General features: G+C 37.5%; 1 long non-coding RNA gene across 1 annotated transcript; it reads left to right on the forward strand.

The window, feature by feature from the left end:
* Positions 1 to 17,510: 17,510 nt before the first annotated feature.
* LOC120324667 lies at positions 17,511 to 20,688 on the forward strand. The gene is made up of 3 exons (XR_005566158.1): positions 17,511 to 17,592; positions 17,998 to 18,044; positions 20,580 to 20,688. It is a non-coding gene; the product is annotated as an uncharacterized LOC120324667 (long non-coding RNA).
* Positions 20,689 to 22,366: the final 1,678 nt, after the last annotated feature.

The raw sequence follows: 22,366 nt of genomic DNA on the forward strand, positions 1-22,366 counted from the left end.
ATGTGCCTGACACATCAAAAAGAATAAATGATGACAGACAGTGTTATTAAATGTTTATTGAACTATGAAGCTGTTCTGAGAACAAGTCAGTTTATACCAATCTCATATGGTTTTGTCATTCTGTTTTACTTTTCTACATTCTTACTCCTTTTATGTCAGTGTCCTTACAATTGAAAACTGACCAAACATTTATGGTAGTCCATAAAATTCATAGAATTTTAACTTTTGGCATCTTTAAACGTGTAAAAAAAGACTAGAGGCACATCTGTAATTATAACTGGATACTCAAAATAGGAAAATTAAATGTCTTTCATTATCCATTCTTTGAGACAGAGGTTGGCATAGCATCTGAAGTCACAACTATTCCACAAAAATACATTAGGTCTGTGTAACTTGTGTTGCCAATACATTCAAACTAATAGATATATGGAAAGAGAGACATTGTGCATTCTTCTTCCACCCATTTCTGCTGCTGCTCTCTTTGACAGGTCTACTCCTAAGAAGAAACCTGATAGCATTAAAGTTTGCACATGCACTTCATTTTATGTGAGCAAGAAGTACAACTCAAAGTCCTTGTTTGTCCTTTGACAAATATTACCTCCATTATTTTTATGATTATGCTCCAAAGGGCCACGGCAGACCTCAATGATCAGGACGGTATCTACATTCACTACCGTACTGATGGAAGCCTCTTCAACCTAAGGCGACTGAAAGATTTGGGAAGGGCTCTACCCACATTTGTTGCAAGCACACTGATGGCTGAAAAGGTCAATACGAGATAGGCATGTCCGGTTGCAAAAGGCAGAGCAGAAAGACTCCTTAGGTGGTATATTCTGCAAGGCACAATTCTTTCTGCGTTGTCTTTTCTCCTCAAGGGTGATCCTGCGTGCTTTCTCAAAGGCATCAGCAGCGTTATAGATGGTGTGTCTCCAGGCCTCCCGATTGGAGGCCAGACTAGACCAGTTATAGTGATCAATATGGCCAAGGCTGAGATGTTGTTTCAGGGAGTCCTTGTATCTTCTCTTCGGGGCTCCTCTCTTGCGGCAGCCAGTGGTAAGTTCACCATAAAGCAAGATCTTAGGGAGGCGGTGGTCCTTCATCCTGGAGACGTGCCCTGCCCAGCGCAGCTGTGTTCTCAGCAACATGGCCTCAATACACTGCCACTTTAAATCACTTTTGAAATTTATAAAAATGAAAACCAAATAATACAAGTATCTTATAAACAATTTTTTCACAAATTACTAGTATCAGATCTGAAACAGACCTTTAACAGTTTTCTTTTTACAGAGATTTAAAAAAGTAATGTTTAAAGCTATTTTTCAGTTTGTCCTCCAGAGTTTGTCCTTTCTGTTCCATCTAGTTGAAAAGCTATTGGGATGCTTGGGCAATTGGATCCAACCCTCAGCTATGATCTTCGTCTCATTAGTCACTTCCACTGAGTGAGGACCATCTCCAAATGGATTTATAAGTATATACCCATTTTCCCTCAGGAATTTCTTTTTGTATTCACACTTTTCTGAAGACTACCCATGCTTCATACGTGTGACAATTAATTACAACATGAAGTTTTCACATTCCTCCCTCAAGACTATCAGCTGACCCCTAGTTCACTCTAGAAACACATTCGTTGGGCCTGGCTAGTCAGAGACATCTGGTTGGACCACAAACAGAACATGCTAATGATTTCACCAGTGCTTAACTCAATTAATAAACAAAGCATTTACCTGACTGACTTGCAGACCTCAGCACACAATTATTACATATTGAGAATGATCCCACGCCAGCATATGAGTAACAGGGAGAAACATCCCAGTTGTTCAGTGCTAGCCATGGAGAGACAACCTTAGCTACAGTAAGACCAAAAGTTTAAGGAAATAATGATCCTAGGATAAGTGGATAAGGATAAGACCTCTTCCACAACAGTGGATTGGAGGGAACAAACATCTGTAAGAAAAAAAAATTAGAAAAATACTCAAACTTCTGCAAAATCATGAACGTAAATATATAAGTATTAACTTAGAAATGGTTAGAAAATGGTTGCATTAGTTAATTATGCCACAATATGTCTCTGCATCCATATAAATTCCTGCCTTGATCCTCTTTCATACATATCAGCAGGAATAGTAACTAAATTTTTGAAAACTTCATTCATAACTTCTTTTGCTTGAAGTATTTGAGGCCAGCATCTCTAAATCTGGTCTTCATAATCCAACTGACATTTCCAACAAGGTTAGAGCAATAAAGATAAAATTATTTTGCAGCTAGAATGATTTGTCTTTGCTATTAATATGACAAAGAGTGACACTGTCATAGACAGTAAGATTGAGATACGAGAGTGTGTGTTCTCTTTACCAAAGCTATCTCAAGGCTTCTGAGATAGATAACAAGAGCCCTACCATGAAGAAAGACACCTCATGACCTGGGCAAGGACTGAGCCACTCTTATGTAAATGGTTCTTGGGAAAGGAGAAGAGGGAGAAGCAGCAGGTGTTCAGGGGAATATGAAAAGACAGGTGAAGCAACTTCTGTCCCTTCCTTCAGCAGAGGATAACACCTCATTCACCCATTAATTCAAAGTAATGGTAACACTATCTGATGATCTGACTTTTCAGTGTTCCTGATTAAATAAAGCAGTCTGTCTGCTTTTCTCCACCACAAGCACTCTGCCTAATTTGCCTCTATTTAGAGGCAGGCCTGTCCTTTATCATCTGATAAAGGAGATCATCCTGATTTCCAGGACTGCACTGTTGTCATATAACAGAGGCTATGAATCCACCTACCAGAAAGGATGCTCTACTCAAATGTAATTTGTGCAAATATGTGGGAACAGGATGAAGCTGTATCATTAAGCAGTTCTATCAGCATCACATGGTACCATCCATTCACACACTTTGCAATGAAATAATAACCTCATTATTACCTTGTGGATTGGAAATGCTACCTCTTAAGTTGGGGGCAGTTCACTACTGCCAAGAGTCCAAAGTTATGCACACAGGTTTTTCACTTCCTTTGTTCTAGCAAAACACTCTAGTAAAGGCAGAAAGTAGGTCATATTAGGTCATTACATGAATAATTTCAAATACTTAACATGTTTTATGATGGATTTAAGTAGTCATTTTTAGGTTCCCCAAGTTTGACTGATCTGGTTGAAATCTCTCACTTTTTCCACAAAAAAAAATTTCCATCATTAGAGCCTAAATATTTTTTTCTAGAGAAAACTTTCTCCCCTAATTAGAAACCCTTTCAAGTCTTTCAATTGATTACCTGAAACCTAACAGTGAAGTGTGCTTTACAAATGCATTAAAAAGGCTGCCAGACAGGGTCTTGAGAAAAAATGCGGATGAGGGGGAGGGAATGTAAGAAAGGAAAGAAAAACAAGATGTAAGAGTACTGATGTCCTGCATTCTTATTTCTCCAAAGGTAAATAAACAGATATTCAAACTGTTCAAACTGTTATAGAGACAGTCCTTTCTTTTAAAAGCAACAAAAAGCATTATTTCCCCTTTTACACAGATGGTCTGTTGTAAGCTCTTCTGTCACCATGGAGACTACCACTGCTGTTGCTGCTGCTACTGACTTTCTCTAACTGGTCAGCACATGTTTGTATTATCACCTAATATCAACCTGAGTCACCACTAGAGAAGTTTATATTTATCCTGAATGAATCTCTGCCTAGTAAAATAAATAATTTTGGTTTTGTTTTGTTGATTTTTCTATTGCTATTTGTTTTATATTATATACAAATTCCTATGATTTCACTTTCCTAATTCTCACTCTAGCACAAATTCCCTGACTGATACAAGTTAAAAAAAAGGGACTGCTGCTGTTACTGCCAGTGGTCCCACCTGTTTTAATTCTTGTCTTGCATTTATCAAATAGTATAGAAAAAAATTACGACTTGGTAAGGTCAGCTGAAAACACATCTGAAACCCTTCCCCTAAGTAGTACCGACAAGACAGTAAATCTCACTGTACTTGCATCCAAGTACAATATATTATGTTCTCCAACAAACACCATCCAATGTACCTACAGATATATTTAAAAATCAGAAATATATATTTATTTTCAGGTATTCAGTCATATATAAAAATTTAATCATTATTTACATAGTTATTTAGAAATTACAAACATGATCTCAGGAGTAGACTTTCAACACCAGCAACATGACAGTTTTTGCTTTTGTAACAACTTTGACATAGACAATAGTGGTTTTATTCAAAATCTATGGAGTATTTTAAATTGGGGAGCATTTCTCTTCATTTTAATACTGGTTTCTTCACAAGAGGAATAAAAGTACAGAACTTCTCTGAAGTGATAATGAGAGTGTGAGGATTTTGAAACAGAGAAAGAAAAGTTCTAAAATTTCCTTGCTCAGACTGCACCAAATGAAACTGCTGTGGTCATGAGAAAGAGCAGGCACAATACAGTCTTTTTGGTTATCCTTTCAGATACCCAGCCCTTCATTTATTCAATCCTGTTTTCTTTCCTGAAACTCATTTCCCCTATAGTAGCAAATAATGGTTTTCATCTTTCCTAGAAACACAGGATTTGCCACTGTAACATGGATGACTCTTGACATGACTCATGTTGCTCACATTTTCATCATATCTTGGCTGGACCATGGCAATGGGACAGATGGTCATGCCACCCTCAATGCTTAGCAATTGCCAACTCGTAAAGATCAGTACAACACATCTCCTCTGCAGAATATGTTAGTATGAGCTAATCAAGCCCTTTTCCTGTTGTCTGCTATTGATTTCCGTGAAATTTTGTACCAGCTGCAAGGTCTTGTCTTGTTTAGAGCTTGTAACACTGCAAGATGACAATTGTGCTTAATGACAGCACCTGTGGTGGTACAACCAAAGGCTGAGAAGACAAAACTCACCTAGACTAGGAATGTGACTGGAATTTGGGCAAGAATTTTCTGAATAGTTATGAAAAGTAAAAGATCTTACTACTTTTTCTTCCTAGAACAGAGGATACTGCTTTGACATCACCTAGTCTGACACATACACAATGTGTACCTTTTAAGGGACATAAACAAAAATCCAAATTAGCAAGTGTCAATCACCACAGCCAGTAAAACAGCTGAAATACAATGGTGACCTCTTGCTTCATTCACTGAAGATAGAGTGAGGAAATCTATGACAAACATTAGTCATGTTGGCTATTGAAGAGAGCTCAGGTGTTGGTGATGAGCAAAAGTTACACAGAGTGCTGACCACTCAGCCAAACTTCAAAGAAAAATCCTTAGTTTGTCCACTGAGAAAGCACAGAAAAAAACATCTTCATTAGCACAGTGGAATAGTGAAAATATGTTCTTGCTTAACCAGGACTTTGAATAAGGAGATACTTTTTACTACCTGTAGAGTGTATAAAATTTGTCATGAACAGTAGTGCAGAATATTAGCCATTATACTGCACAAATAATGACCTAACCCTGCAGCTTCTTAAGCCAGCAAAATTTTGCAGTGCAGACCAGAAAAAAATGTGCCGATCAAAACTACAAAACCATCATTCCTCTCTCCAGGCTATTTCTGCTTTCAGCCTTAGTACACACATTTGAGGTCTGCAACTGCAAGTCTCCCTCCTCCTGGCACGTATCACTGATTTATTTCAGATCCAATGACAATACTTGTTGCACAGCTATGCAGAAGGGCATTCCTCAGTCTTCCTTCTGCATCCCTTCAAAAGACCACTGTTCAAAGGCTATCATCTGTCTAAGCAACACCCTAGAACCTGCAGTGGTTACTCATCTGAAATGTGACTGAAACCTCCTCAGCCTGATAGGATCTGTATCTCACCACTGAACAGCTGGGCATGACCTGTACATGTAGATTCTTCCTGACATGTAACCCACAACAGTCCCTCTCAAAATAATGCAATTCCTTACTGCACATAGTTCTTCACTACACCTTTTAGAGACCCTTCGTTAGCTCCTGCTGTCAGAAACATACTGGTGGACATTGACTCAAAACAGTACCCAGAACAGAAAAATCTGTTAAATTTACAAGTAGCACAGTGAACTCCCCATTCTGCCCACTAAAATAGACTCTTTCCGCAAGAGTGTTCTAATCTGCAGGTGAGAACTGTGCCACAGTGAAACTAACAGTGCCTTATATGTAAAAGTGATATTCAGTATTGAGAACAGACTGAACATCCCAGCTCAAGTCCATACATAATTAAATTAGCATCCCTGACTAGATAAATTTGTTGGTTTTTCTCTTGATCTGTCTCTCACATCAATTTGGCAATTGTAGTTAAACTACTGTTTTGAAATTACTAACTTATTCTGTGAACCAGAGTGTTCACTACATAAGCTTAAGCATTCTTAAACAAAGACTAGCACCTTAAAAATGTGTGGATCTCTCAGATGGATAATGCCAACAACTTCTCTCTGTCAGTATTTATTCTTGCACTCAACAGTCTCACCTTCATGCTTTTTACTGGGCCCTTTAGCTGGGAAAGAAGGAGGCATATCTACTTATTATGCCAATATTTTATCAAAACCAATAAACTCAAACCTTTCTATGTTCAGGTGAAGATGTACCCTAGATTAAGAACTAAATATGTTGGATTTTGATAATGACTTGGAGAGAGCAATCTACTGAGATGGATGTGGTATTAGTCTGTAAAAAAAAAGCTCAAATGATATTTCTGTCAGTTAGTCTGTCCTTTTTTTATCTGTAAGTGCTTTCAAAAGAGTAATTGTCCATTACATAAGTAAATTATACAGACAAAGACTGCACTCAGTAGAGAAAAAATTCATATAAACAACTGCAGATAAACTGTATACACCTTAGTTGTGTAATCTGAGATATCACAGGCGTGACCAGAATTCCAGGCCTTTAAAGTAAGATTCAATCAGTTCATGAATCATGGTCAGGTTTTCAACAAATATTCATCTATGTTTGGGTAGGGTCAAGCTTTTGCTGTCTGGAGCTGAAGTCTTCAACTACATAAGAAACAAATCATCAACACAGTGAAGGAAATAGGATTTTCTTATCAAGGTCATCAGTGGAATAATCTTTCAGCATAAAATAATCAGTCTTAAATCTGTGCTTCTAACTGATTATCAGTTCAAGTGTTGATGCTTCTACTCAGGGCAAACATTATGTTAGTTTTCATTTGAAGATAAATATACTGTGTAGATATCAGACTTCCAGACCTAAGACATGTAATTGAGACTTCATCACACTTTTCAGCGTCTTTCAGCTCGATCTCCTTTTATGCAAATATTTTATAAAAATACTTTTAGGGGTTTTAACCTACACCAAGAATGATTTTAGATATTGGATAAAGCCTTTTTTCCTACACTCTTAGTGCCATAACTATTTCAACTTCCTCCCCAACATCTAAACTATATTAAAGATTAATATCATTCTCCTCAACATCCCAAATCAAGTAAATAACCCATAACAGCTAGCTTATAATCATATTTAAAAGTCTTCTTCCCTGTGCTAATCTCATTCTGAAACATTAAACCTGATTTTTTTTTAATTTGATTTACTCCTCATGGCATACTACGTGTTTATTTTTTACACTTTGCTGGCTGAATCGAGATTTGTGCAATACCAGTATATAGTTCTTAAGGTAGTTATGTGGCTTAACTGACAATTATGATTTTTATTTCTCCTTTGCATCACTCCTGGTCCTTCTTCTAACTCAGAAAGATTGATATATCAACATTCTAATGAGAAATTATTGACATAATCAGCACACACATTTGTGACTATCTTTATTCAGTTATGTATGAATAACTAAGGAATACATTAAGCTAGAGGAGACTCCTGGAACTGCTTTCATTTCTCTACAGATATTTCTGAACATAGCAAGACAAGTCATTGAATGTAGGAAGACATTTGCAATACAGAGTGCAGGAATAAAAGAAGTCCTATCCAACAGGTCTTTACAGACTGTGCTGCTGGCAAACCTAAATGCTTCTATCAAAGCTCACTGCTGACAAGACAATGAAGGCTTCATTTTAAAAAACAACAGAAAAACATCAGAATAAAGGTGGGAATGAAAGTACCAGAGGGTCTTCCTAACAACTGTATGACAAGTTGAAAGTCCAGTTGATTCCTTTCTGAAACTCAAATCCAACTGGCTGAATGCAGAGCTCATCCCAACCCTCTTTTACCCACTTAATTTGCAGACACCATCAGTGCTGTCTGGAGTACTGACAGTTCCCTGAAAGAGCAGGAAACCTTTACACCACTGGTGTCTGCTTCATCCCTTACAATGCTGGCACAGAAAACCGAGGTTCACCTTCTCTGAGGAGTACATCTGCACATTAAATGAAAATCAGTACTAGAGTCACCTTAAAAGTGGAAGCCTAATGCTACTCACACACAGAGCACCAGTAATTATATATGTCTTATTCCTCTCAGGAATCAGGGCCATGACATGCTCCTGGAGCAAGGAGATTTTATAAAATCTGGGTTTATGACACAGCAGCACATCAGCTCCATTATCTTGAGGACCAGATCCCAGAGCTACAGTACCACCATAACTCGTGTTTCAGAGAGTGAGGCCGACGTTTCCTACATGACAGAACAGTGTTCTTTTTAAAGGCCTGATCTTAAATCAATAGAGAGATTCCCATTGACTTCAGTGCATTTTCCATCATGCTTTTCATAATCCCACCAATTGTGCAATACAGCTTTGAGCAATATACGAATTAAATATGTATTACATTTAATATCTCTGAAAATTCATAACCTCTTTTCTGTTTAAAATAGTACAGATGGCTTCTAGAACAGCCTCCCCCAGCTCTAAAGCTGAGAACTTTGGGGATATACCTGCAGTCCAGAGCAGGCCCTCTCAAAACTGTAATATTCAGAATTTTCACTCTCTGGGACACAGAGTTAATTAAAACACTTATCCAGGCAATGGTGTCAGTTCACTGACAGCTACACGTGACAGTCAGGCTGAGAAAATCTAAACACAAGATCTGAACATGAAAAAGAAAAACTGAACACAGAGGCATAATTTCAATAGGCTAATTCTACATTTTGATTCACTATCCTGATATCTTATACATGCAGTGTGTCACTCAGATGAAGGGAACTCAGGAAGAAACTAATAACTCATTCAGACAAAAATACTGTTAGAGCGGACTGGGAGGTGTACAAGAAAGAAGTCTGTCATGTCTTTCATTCACAGGCCTTCAGTATTTCTCCTCTTCTCTGTTAGAATTTCTAGCACAGAAAATCTTTGCATCATTCTTTTGCTTTTCTCTTTCCATATTGTGTATCATTACATCAAAGGAAACTGGGAAAAAAACTCAGCAATATTTTATATTCAGGTCAAACATATTTTTACAAGACTAGCAAGGTTGGACAGGAATTAAATTGACCTGTTCTTATTAATTTCAATGTATTTCATATAAACAGCAACATTGTAAAATTAATTTGAAATATTACTTTATTAATTGTTGTCTTTGAATAATCCAGAGTGGATTCTGCATATTTTATATTTTAATTGTAGCTGAGATGAAGAGTGATTGGATTAGATACAATCTATGTGTAATTGAAATTAATGAATTTGGCTAATGAAATATTTATAGGTGACCTTTCCCTGAATTAATGAAAAAAACGCTGTTTTGTTTAAAATATCTTTGGTATTTACCATCTGAGATTAGATTTAAATAATGTCTTTACATAAGAAAGCTAAATAGACATCTCTTACTCCCATAGATTGGCCAAAAAATTAGCAGTATTGTAGCTTTCTCCTGACAGACATATTTAGTGTTTCTTGTCAGGTATGCAAGTGCTGTTCCCAAAACTTAAAAGTCTTACATAAAATCATTAATGAGCTAGTTTGTATGTGAATAATTTATTCTCATCTTGGTCCACCCACCAATTCTAGTGACATTTAGATGTGGTCTACTCTCAGGCATGTTGCCATTAATATTAAAGCAACGTGAAACTAGGACACAGGCTCGTGCTGCATTAATGATATTCTTATCAAACTGAAGTATGTTACCATTGTTAGAATTAGCAATGCAGAAATGCTAATACAATTCTCCACGGGTTACAGTTGCATATTCCACTTTGTTAGAACACTGATGTTATGATGACTACTCTGAAACCCTGGTTGCAAAATAATGACCTAGCAACTTTGTAAACTTTGAAATAACCAGCATACTTATCTCTACTTAGCCAGATGCGAAACTATATTAAAATAAAATCAGATAGAAAAATACATTCAAACTCTCTCCATGTATTTTAAAATGTTGAGATGACATAAAGTGATAGCATTTATTGAAGTCAGAATGCTGCATGTCTTACTCATGCGATTAGCCTGATGCTGTCTGATGGACCATTCGTTTAAGAACAGGGAAAGACATTTGGCCTTTAAGAACTACTCTTTCCCTTCCCCTGCTGCCAGCAGTTTCACCTCACCTGGAATGTACAAATGAGGGCTAGCATCTGTGAGATACATAAAGTTAATCAATCTCCTGCTCACCTGTGCATAGGTAAAACCCATTCTGCAGCGTCGCACAATTTTGAGCATGGTACTTCAGGCAAGATGTGGACCTACCAAAAGGTAGTAAGAAGCAAACAACAAGATTGGTCAAATCTAGAAAACTTGATCAAAAGATTGAGAAAAATCAGGACTCAGTTAAGACTGAAGGCAGACAGGATAACATTCTTCAAATAAATAAAGGGCAGTTGCAAAAAGAAAGGCAACGTTTTGATCTCCCTTCTGTGCTTGAGAACGGAAAGAGAAGTAATGGCCTAAAAACCAGCAGGGGACAAGTAGAAAATAATTGAGGGGAAAATGCAACTTTCCAGTGGCAAGCACAGTCAAACAATGAAGTAGATTTTATGAAAGCCTTATAGAATCCACCTTTGGATAGTTCCAGAGCACACTAAGCAAATACCTATCAAAAACAGAATAAGTTTATTGGGTTCTGTATCATATTCAAGAGACAGAGTGAATGGAACTTTGAAATCCCTTCTTATCCTATTTATGATTCCCTAAACTCACGTGGCATTCTTTTTAACATCCAAGTCTCTAGAACATTCATCTCAAAGACTAACAGTTTGCTTTCCCACAAAGTAGATGAAACTAACAGTGACGTTATCACCACCATACACACATCCTGGGTCACAGAAGGACACACATTATATCCAGAATCAGAGCATTAGAGCATATTTGGCACTCCCAAGGTTTTACTGAAGCAAAAAGTCCTGCACCATTAGCTTTATATCAGTTAAATTTCAGAGAACGTATGACAGACAGAAGGGCAAATAGGGAAGTGACAGCTTTCTGCACAAAAGTAAAAACAAACAATAAAGTCTGTGCCCTGTCAAATATGTTTTCTAGAAGACTTGATGTTTACTAGTTTAGGAGGCTTAGTCAGAGGGTTAAATTAATTTAACTCTTGTCAAAACATTCTGTGACAACCATTTTGCCAGCTGAATGTTATAAAAGTACTAAGACATATAAATATGAAAGCAAGAAGAACCATTTTAAAGCCTTTAAGTATCCATTTATATACCTCCTGCAGTGTTTATCTCTTCATTTTCTTCTCTTATGCCTTTAATGTGTAGATAATCACTGGTCCAAATATCTCTAAATACAGTGTACTTTAAAACTGCACATTATCTTTGTAAGAGGGGATCTCAGATAAACAATTCTTGGCTGGTCTATATATATATATATATATATATATATAGGGAACTCAGCACAAAAGAGTGAAATCCAAAGTAGCAGAAGCAGAACAACAAAGAAAACATTATGGTCACCATTTAGATTTACAGTAAAAAAAATATTTCATATTTATATGAATAGATAAAATAAGGAAGATATCAGCATGTGTTCTGCAGTGAATTTGTCCTTATACGTTATGGCTGAGGCTTGCACATTTTCTTCAGCACAGGGAAACTCCAAATCTGAAGCTAGTAAATGGGAGCTTCTACCCTACTTGCCCATTTCCTTGTTTTATTTTTCTTTAGAGATGCATTTCACTGTAATATGGGATTTCCCCACTTATAAATATGAAGCTATTGTTCTCCTCTTTTCCTTGCACTCTCCTGTTCCCTCAGAGCAAACAGTGCAGAAGGGAGAAAAAAGACACCTTGCTTAGGGGAAAATGGGAGATCTGCATGCAGAACCATGATACAATGTGACACAAAATGGAAACTCCTCAGAGGTGTAGAAAAAAAATTATTCTGAGCAAACCACAATATCTGAATAAAAGGGAAGACTGCTAGATTTTGCTGCACCCTGGACCAATTGTGTAGGAACACAGTAGGTCTGGGAACTATGACCCCAGACAGGATTACTGTGATCTTAAGTCCTCCAGCTTCAGAGTTGCACCATCAGTAAACTGGGAGCCCTGAGACCCCTGTAGTGGGAGGTAGGGGTGGGATTTTGAGCTTCCTGCTCCAAAGCCAGAGTAGAATCTACAGGAGCCCTCCTCCCTGGATTTCGGGCTCTCCCAGACTCCCACAGTCAGGAGGCTGAAAGGCTTGAAATCTCTGAGGTAATACATCTAGCACACTTCCCTGGAAATTAGAAAACTCAGAAGGGTCATGCTTGCATTTCACTGAAAGTTTATAAATGCATGTAAATATTTGGGCTTCAGTAAACTGGTGCCTTTGAAGACCAACACTTTGTCAAGAAGTGCTGGCTGTCTCTAAATGTGGTTAACCATCACAGCACGAAATAAGTGGCCACTTGAAGACTTGGCCACTTGCTCACTATCAAAATACAAGTGATCAAAATCACAAACCTAACACTTCTACAATATTACTTTCTTTAGCTGCACAGCCACACTGCAGCAGTCACAGGACAGATAAAATAGCATCTGCAAAGAAAATCAGGATACGGCAGAGTGTTATATACCCACTGCTTTGACTTTACTTTTAGCTTTCAGCAGCTCATCAACAGTTTTTAGTATGTCATTATTATGCTGAGACAATGCAATAATAACTTTATTAAGAAGCATTCCATCTGTATTCTCTGTGTTTGAACAGATATTGACAGCCTGAATAATGCACGAGAGTCCTCTTTTTCCCTCTTCTTTGTAAATTCATTACTTGGAAATTCTGCATCCATCAGTGTTGCCATGGTGACAGCCCCACAAGTCCGCCCATGACCTCCCAAGACACTTGGCACCTACCCATAATTCTGCAAAATCCACATCAAAGAGAACTAAAACTAATTACCATATGGATTTGTAATTATTATTTTAGTAATTTAATATATATTGGAACATACATGTAGACTAAGGAGCTGAGATGGACAGGAGGATGAAGGGATCTGAATTCTACTCTCAGGATGGCTGGACAAGTTTGAGTTTCACAGGTGCTGAGCATTTACAACTCAGCACAACTTCAAGTGGAACTCTAAATGCTCCACACTCCTAAAATTCAGGTCTTCAAACTCTCTATCCTTAACTTTCCATTCCTTCAAAACAGTCACCTCTACAAATAATTTTATGGTTTCTATTAAAAATTAACTACACAATTACACAGTATTATTTTTACCCTTAATAAAGCACAGATTGTATAGCAATATAATCCACATATGTATTATTTTTCAGAGAAGTATAATGTTCCCAGTCAGAAATTATTTTATTTCTTTACCAATACTGCACTTGTAAAAAGAAAATGAGGAAACTTCCTCTGCAAGGCACACATAATTCCATTCCTAACTACCTCACCTTTTTCTAATGAATCCTTACTTCATTAAGTCTGTTCTGGGACTAATGCATACCTGAAAGGATAAGCTCTGTTAGAATTTTGTTCCTGTGTAGAGTACACTGGATTTCAGCTGAGCTAAACTGATAAAGTGATAGTATTGTACCTTCCCAGGTGATTTTTAAAGACAGGAATTATTAGGTGGAGAAGAAAAGAGATGTTGAAGATAAGTGAAAATATGCCTGAAAATAAGCGTCAAACTCATTTAGCCAGGTTGTAGATAAGTTGTGGCTAAGCCTTCTCTGAGCTCCTTAACGGTTGTTAAAGAACATTAATATAAGTATCCTTAGCATAAGGATTGTATGTATGTAAACATATATACATGTATGCATGAAGCAGCTAAAAAAAGCAGGTTTATTGTTATGCCTACAGACTCATCCCATCAGGATTATCTGAGCTATGGCAGCTCCACAGACACACTGAGATCTTCCTGTTTCCTCAGAAGTGAAATACTCCAACCTGTGAAGGGGGTGAATTTCCTGAAACAAATCCAATCTTGTTTCTCCTGCACAGCTGCAGGGTTTAGCAATGGGCCCACATCAAGCTGGCACACCACACTATGCAAAAGGTAAGGCCACGTGCAGCTCTGCACAGCTCGGTACCTCAGAGAATCACATCCTTCCTCTTGTATGCTAGGAGGCCATTTCTGCAGTTATAAAATCCCTCTAGGTCAAAGGGAAGGGTTCAGTAGTTGTGACTCAAAAGATACATATCCACCTCCTACCAGCAGTGCAGTGTGGCATCTCAGGCTACAGAATGACAGAATCACAGAATGGGTAAGGTTGGGAGGGACCACAGTGGGTCCTATGATGAATTTGAATAAATTCCTTAAAAATATGGGAAATACACAGCAGGAGCAAAACACCATTTTACAGGATCTGAATCCAATTACTTTCTTCAATAAAGACAGACTTGTGATCTATTTCTACCACTGACTGTTGTTTAACCTCATGGAGTTAATTAGGTCAAACCAATAATCAATCCACTACCATCCTCCCTGTTAACACCAACAATCTGTGGTTTGTTATGGAAGGCAATATACATGATCTGAAACAAAGGCAGTTCACTGCACTAAGAAGGAATATTGTGGCAGCTCAAAAGGTGTCATGCTGTACTGCAGCGGTGTTAAAAGAAGGCTTCAACATATGTCAGTGCTAACCATATCTCTAAACTTGATGAGCATCCTTGCCTAGTTTCCTGATAGTATTCCTGCTGTCACTCAAAAGGATCATGCACTTAGCATGAGCTATCCAGACTTAAGAACTTGTATAGTGAAAGGCTCAGGTAAATTACTTTTAAATTTAAGTAAGAGGCGAAAGGATTTAAATTGAAAATCCATATTCAATTCTCCATTACGCTGCTGAAAATCCACAATTACACTGTCAGGAAAGTTATTTCAGACTCATACTTGCTTAACTGTGATGAGAATCCAGTCTTGTCATTTGAATTCAGTTAAAGTCAGATATGGAGTTGTGTGCCTTCTTTTGTTACTAAAGGATTAAACTATGTCAGGCTTTTTACAATTTAGTGCCATTTCAGATTGCCAACTTAGAACACGATATAAAAACATTCAGTATCTCTCCAGTGCTCTTTCATTTTAATTCAAAATATATGTATTATTCATACTAAAATTTAATTGAAGTCCCTGGAATGTAAAGGAGTTACTGACATCACGTATGTAAGGCTTAGCCACAACAAGGTATAACAGAAATAGGAAAGCTGTCTACTGCCACAAATGAGAAAGGTAAGTGATCTAGGACTCCAAAATACATACCAAGAAGGATTAGAACCTGCAGCAAAATCTAGTCTGTTCACTGTGGGTCCAGCCTGCTCCCTGTTGTTCTGCAGATGTTCCAATAGTATTTCACCAAAAGCAATGGCCACTAGGATTCAAGAGCACAGTGTGGTGCAATCCAACAGACATATCTGCCACTAATTTAGGAGCAAATGGGTTAAAAACCCAGGAGCTTCACTATTCTCAGAAAAAAATATATAACTGAGGTAAGCAGCAACCCACCACACCCTCCAGCCTTATGTTACCTACTTCTCATTTGCCAAAGCATCAGTCTATTCAGATATTTTTGGGAGCTGTGATCACACTATTTCATTTTGCTCAGTTCTACCAAGTGCAGCTCACATTCAGCTGTTTCATTTTCTTCTTCTGTATATTTCCTTTGGCTCTACAATCTCTTCTACAGCTTTCAAGCTGGCAAACCTCTGTGTAGGTCTTTAATGCAAACATAGCTTACCTATTATGCCTTACCTGTTAGTTCAAGAAAATACCATCACTGAATATGAAATCAGTTTTTTTGGGAGCTAACTAGAAAATATTCCATGGTATATCATTACAAAGAATAGTTACATATTTCCCATTTAATCCTCATCTAACACTTTAAAGACTACAAGCACACATGAAATATAATAAAGCCCAAATAGGAAGACTATTTTAAAAAAAATTGGGCTACACCACTCACCTTGACTAACAGATGCAACATTTCGACAGCTAGTCACCCTGGGCTTTTTCCTCTGCATCCACCCATGTTTCATGCTGACCTATTAATTTTAGTCACTTGCTGGACTCCATTTAATGGTTCAATGAATATAATACACTGGTGCTTTCCTTTGCATAATCAAGAGGCTCAAAAATAACAAAAAGGAAAATAACATTTTTAACTTAATATACCAAAAGGTTTCTGCAAACATTATGTTTCAACTTTTTCATTATTAATAAAATTTTATCTACATTATTTTTAAACTAAGCTTTATGCCTTTGAACAGACTTCTGAACATATTACCTGCTCCCAACTATGCCAGATCTCAGTTCACATTCAGTCTTTCAAGATGCATATCCTTAATAAGAATAAGGAGCTAATCCTTTGAAATACTGGGAGACTAAGCCCATCTTATTCAGCCTCTTAGCAGCATACTCAAATTGCACTCTCTCTTTGGAGCCATTCATTCTTTTCAAGGATCAGGTTCTGTTTCCTGAAAGTCTGATGGGTTTAGGACTATAATTAATCCTACAGTACATTGAGCACTAAAATCTACATTGCTTCATAACTCCCACTGCAAAGAAGAAAATAATTTGCTTCAGCCAACCAATTTTATGGGCTTCTAGAAAAAAAGTGCATTTATAATGCATATTCTTAATTAATACTTTCAGTATTCAGACAGTTCATACATATTTTTCTTCCACCTGAACAACTATTATTCCCCTGCACACTCTCCCTTAGCTGAATGCGGGAGAAAAATTATAAAACTCAAAGCAGAAACAAAACTATTACTGCACTTATGAGAGCCAAGGAAGAATAAAATTAAGTGAACTTAAATTTAACATCAAAATCATGGTAAAAAAGGCCATTCCTTGGCCACTTTACATCTAGTTCAGAAGCTGATGAACAGGCAATTACAGTAAAGCCGCTCAGCATCAGATCCTCAGGTTCTCATCATGAAAACTACGACAAAGAAATTTTAACTCATCTAGTTGAGCAAGCCTTTCCTTTTTGTTAAGATGGCCAAGACTCTTTGAAAGCTCCCTTGGTTTCCATGCTCTTGAATTAATATTAGGTAATCTGGAAATCCTAAAATCACCAATTTAAATAGAGCTTCTTTATGCTTCCAGGCTCCCCGTTCCAAAGTTTTGATTCAACTGGAATTTTGCTAAGAGCCAGGAGCCAAGATCCATCCAACACACAAATACTCAGCTTTGCCTTCATAAGCCTCCACTCTCTGATCTCATAGCAGTAGCCCCCAGGTAAGGGAATGAATGCTGAACATTCCAGAAGGGAGCCCTGAAGATTCTAAACAATGAAAAAACCCTCCCTATCGGTGGGACAAGAGTGAAATTTATCTGAGATATCATTCCTAATTATTAAAAGGTAAAAGTTAAGTTTTTTCTGATTTGTAAAGGATTATAGTTACATAACATTCAGTCTGCGGAAGTTCCTTGGTTGGTAGTCTTGAAGACCAAAGAGTTCCTCACAGGCACAGCATGGACACAGGACAGAAATAGGTATGGGAGCTGAAGCATGCAGCCTCAGTGACCTGTTTCCTCTTGTTAGAATCAGACTCCTAATTTGGTAGAAATTGGATGAAGACTCTTTGTAGCCTAGCTGATGTGGGTCCTCCACTAGCGGAGGGCTTGAACTGTCTCGGGCCACTGAGCAGCCATGAGATGACAACACGTTTTAATCACTTTTACAGCAGCTGGACAAGAGCCAGCAATCTACAGATAAAGTGCTACAAGTGACTTAACGTACCCATTAAATATGTCTTATTGTTAGCAGTACTGAAGATTAATGAGGAAAACGAAAGTGAAAAGATAGCACTGGTAAGTGGCAGTTTTACTTAATCAAAGAGCCTCTGGGGCCTGTAGAAGTATGTCAGGGTCACGAGGATTTATTTTCTTCCTCGCTTATTTAGACAGATCCTTTTTGCAATGCTGGTATAGAGACTCCTTGTATTTACACTACACAAAAGCTGTATTAGAAGACAAGGGCAAAGGTCTCATACTAATAGCTCCAGCCCATGGCTGCCTGTCACTCTCTGCTCCTCACAATCTTCCTTGCTGGTTTTGGATTACTGCTGATGCAATTCAGGTATTATTAGCCAAATCTAAGGGAAGATGATAGTCTCCCTCTGCAACCAATGGCAATAGGTACATAATATTACATTGCACTTACATTTTGGTACCTCATACCTTAAATGGAATAAGCTGCACTATATCTAGTACAATTAGATCTCTAATTGCAATGCAGTAGATCTAGATCTCTAATTATCTGAAGGGTGAGATTTTCTTACTGAAGCACTTCAGCTAGGCATTAAAAGTAAGAACGGATGAAATTTAGGACATGGTACAGTGGATTATCAAGCAGAGATGGCAGCTCAGATCCCAGAGCAATGTAAATCCATTAGCTAAGAGTCTGATACTTCAGTCTGTGAAATGGGAATCACTGTACTTTCTTATTTCATGGTGCTATTAAACTTTGCATATGAAACTTTATTCAAATTCTCAGTCTGTGAACATAAGAAACTTCAAATCATTGTGCATTATGATAGAATGTTACAGACAATATTCAGAACTTTAAAAGTACCTGAATTAAAGGATATTCTTGGAAGTAACTTAATCTAAATTTTTCAAGATCACCATTTATAATTAGACTTCCTATGTTTGGTAATGAAGTAAAAAACTCACAGGTTCTATTTTTTTAAAAAACAAGAAATTTCCAACAGAAGGAAATGTCAATCCTGGGGAAAAAAATGCAAATCTTGGTTACTTGAAAAATAACTCCTATTAAAATCTTGTTGGAAGAAATCATATAATATTTGTGAGACACGGATAATGCAGATAAGAGCTCTTGAGAATGTCCATGAAGAAATTAATAACCACACAGTCAAAAGAACTGAGCACTACTTGCATAAGGGCTCTATTAGTATGCTGCCTTCTGTTACGAAGTTGTTGACTATCTGCACAGCTAGTGGATCCTTTGTCTCTTATCTAAATTTAATCAGACATGAAGGACATGAGCCCATACTACAGGTCACTGCCTGAAATTCCCCAAGCAACAAAGCAAAGAAAACTATTGAAAGTCAGTGGAAGTAGATGCTACTTCCTGCTATAGGAAGGATGAGACTCTACAGAAATAGGGATCAGGTTCTGAGTCTTAGCAAAAACATTAGCAAGGAATCAAAAATCCCTTACAAAGGAAACTGAAAAATCCCTCATAAAAGAAACATCTTTTTGTCAGCATTTAAGCATATGCAATTTGGTTTAACTAACAATTCAGAATTGTTCCCTTGGCAGGACTATTCTATATATTGTGCTAGACTAAAAGTATTTATCTTGATTTCAGAAATGATAAGTAGATTGCTCAAATTCCTATGACAAAAATTGCAATGATTACACAAATTTGCAAGTAAGCATTTAGTAAGTGCTCCTTTTCCCCTTTCTTTTAATAAGATGGCATGCAAAAAAAAAAAAAAGCTTTATTCAGGTATTTTCCACTAGGTACCTAGTATTTAAAGTATCTGCTTTTTGTGGAAAGATAAAGCATTTGCAGCAAATTGAGGATATGCACTTACTAATTTGGAAAAATTATACTCATTCATGCCCTAGCTCTATATTCTGAAGGCATTTTTAAGTCATTCTAGGAACTAGAATAGCTCAAAATGAAACTTCTTAACTAGAGCATGTTACACCTGGGAAAAGTGTCTTGATGAGCAAAGCTAGTTGTTAAATTAGGGAAAAAAATCACATTGATTATGGTCATGAGTCCAAGACAAGCTTAATTAAAATCAATGGAGAATTTTCAAGTGAAAGAAAAAACAAAAAGAGAGAGACAGCAGCAAAGTGTTATCTCTTAATTATGTTATTGAAATTTTCTCTAATTGATACTGTCCCATGTCACTATAACTGAAGCAACCCACAGATCTCAGCATATAAATACTATTTCACAGTTTCAGCCCTCAAGCTTAAGTAAGAGATGGTCCTTTATCCTTTCTGTACTCCCTCCACAGACTTTTACCAGGACTGACAGTCCTGTTCAGCTGTTCAGCTCTTCTTTGCTGGCTTTTCTTCTTTTTCTGGAAGCTGTGACTGGTGTTCTAAGACAGAAGGGAAAGCAGGGGCAGCAATTCTATCTGTGGCTTTTTCACTGACTTACGTGGTCTGCCTGGACTTGGCTCTTCTATTTTTGTTTCCCAGTATTGAAGTGTGTATGATTATTCTTAAAATGTTCAAGACATTGCTCAGACAGAGTGCCAAATACTATAGCTGGTGCAAATATAGATATTTTTAGTTACATGATATCCAAGTAGCTTCAAAGTCTTTCACTTTTTCTTTAATCTCTATTTTTTTCCCAACTAGCTGCAAGGGCTCTCAAATGTTGAGCAAGCCAGTGTCACCAGAAAGCTGTCCAGAAGTTCCTGAGGAATGGCAAAGTACCGGAAACAAACGTCAAAGCCATAGAAAAGACCAGGACTACCACATGGATACTAAGTGCTACTTAGTGTTCACTTATTACAAGTGATATTACTCTCTTGACTTACTCTTTCAATACAAGGGTTCTTTGGTATTGATATACATATTGTACATACAGCTACCATCTTCCCCAGCCAGGTCCTACAGTCACAGCTGCTGCTACTAAAATCCATCCATCACTTCTCTGAGGCATCTCTGCTCATTTTGTTCTGCTCTGCATCATCTCCGCTCAATTTTTTTTCCTGATTTTTTTTTTCCATTAATTCTGTTCAAAACCCACAGGTAGAAATTAACTGTGATGTTCCATGTCAGTGTAAAAATGCACCTGCATTAAAAATTAGTGACTAGTATTCAAAACCTGTTGGGATTCCTTATCCAGGGTCTAGCACAACCTGGATGGTTAAGAAGGACATAGTCTAAACTTTTACTGGAACTTATAATACAGTAGCACAGCTAAAGGCTATTTTAAAATGATAAATACCCTTCTGTTGGTCACCTTACTCTTAAAAGAAGAACTGGCACTTTGGCATCAATGAAAAAATCCCTTGTGATTCTACTGTTCCACAAAACTAAGCCTCACTATTCCCATGACAGCTTTCTTGATTTCCTTCCTATGCAAATTCCTACTCACCCACACAAGCAGTGAAGCTGTGGTCAAGCTGGTGCTAATAAGTTGGCAATCATCCCTGATATTGCATTGTTAATCAGAGGGTGCTGTTTAACAGAATCCCACTGGTGTTATAAAAAGCTCTAAACAGCAACAAAGATGGTGCTTCATCCTGTTAAAAGAGTTCTCTTGAAGTTTCAGGCACCTCTGAGTCTGGGGTACCTACGGCCATGGAAAGGAGCAGAGGTAATTTGCATCTGTGAACATCTTCTTTTCACTGTTTGCTTTCTTGTAGAAAACTGCACACAATAAAAACAATAGCTAATGAAGAAAGTTTGGAAGTTCTCTTCTAAATACCAGGGAGTGTAACCAAAGCATGTGCTTCCTGTTTAGATCACTAGAAACAAAGGATCTGCCAACTAACTAAACACCACCAGTCCAATTTAATTGACCACTGCCCCAAGTAGGTATTATTTCTTTAAAATTCAAAGGCCCAAATCTTAAGCTGACTTCAAAGAAATGTTCAGCCCAATGTACACGATAATAGGTAGGTTAGAATTCTTTCCATTCATTACCTATGTGATAACAGGCCACTAATTAAAACAGCAAGTCATACGTAGCTATATTATTTACACTGTCATATTCACAAAGGATGGGTGAGATTCCTACATAGCCTTTTTTTGTTTTTCCCCTATCAGGCTCTCTAAATGTGAATAGCCCAGGAATTGAATGGAATAAAGTGTTAGATGTTTTGATAATCTTATTGGAAATATTAATGGTAGTAATAATTTTAACAGCAGAGCTACCTGAAAGCTTGTGGTAGCTTTTCACATCAAAACAGCTCTGTCTGAACCTGATGAAGGGATGGGGATGTGCAGGTGATTTACAGTTCAGAAGAAGAGAAGGAAAAGCCTTGTACAAGTTCTTCTGTGCAAACCCTTTCTGGTCCATTTGTATGCTGAAGGGAGGAAGCAGGGAGTGAAACATCCCCAGCTTCACCAGGAAGGGTCCCTGGCAGAGCAATTGAGGCTGGATATGAAACCAGGATAAATCAGCAGTGTTATGT

The sequence above is a fragment of the Pipra filicauda genome, unplaced genomic scaffold (genome assembly GCF_003945595.2).
Source record: "Pipra filicauda isolate LSUMZ 115617 unplaced genomic scaffold, ASM394559v2 scaffold647_size188987_pilon, whole genome shotgun sequence".
NCBI classification, from domain to species: domain Eukaryota; kingdom Metazoa; phylum Chordata; class Aves; order Passeriformes; family Pipridae; genus Pipra; species Pipra filicauda.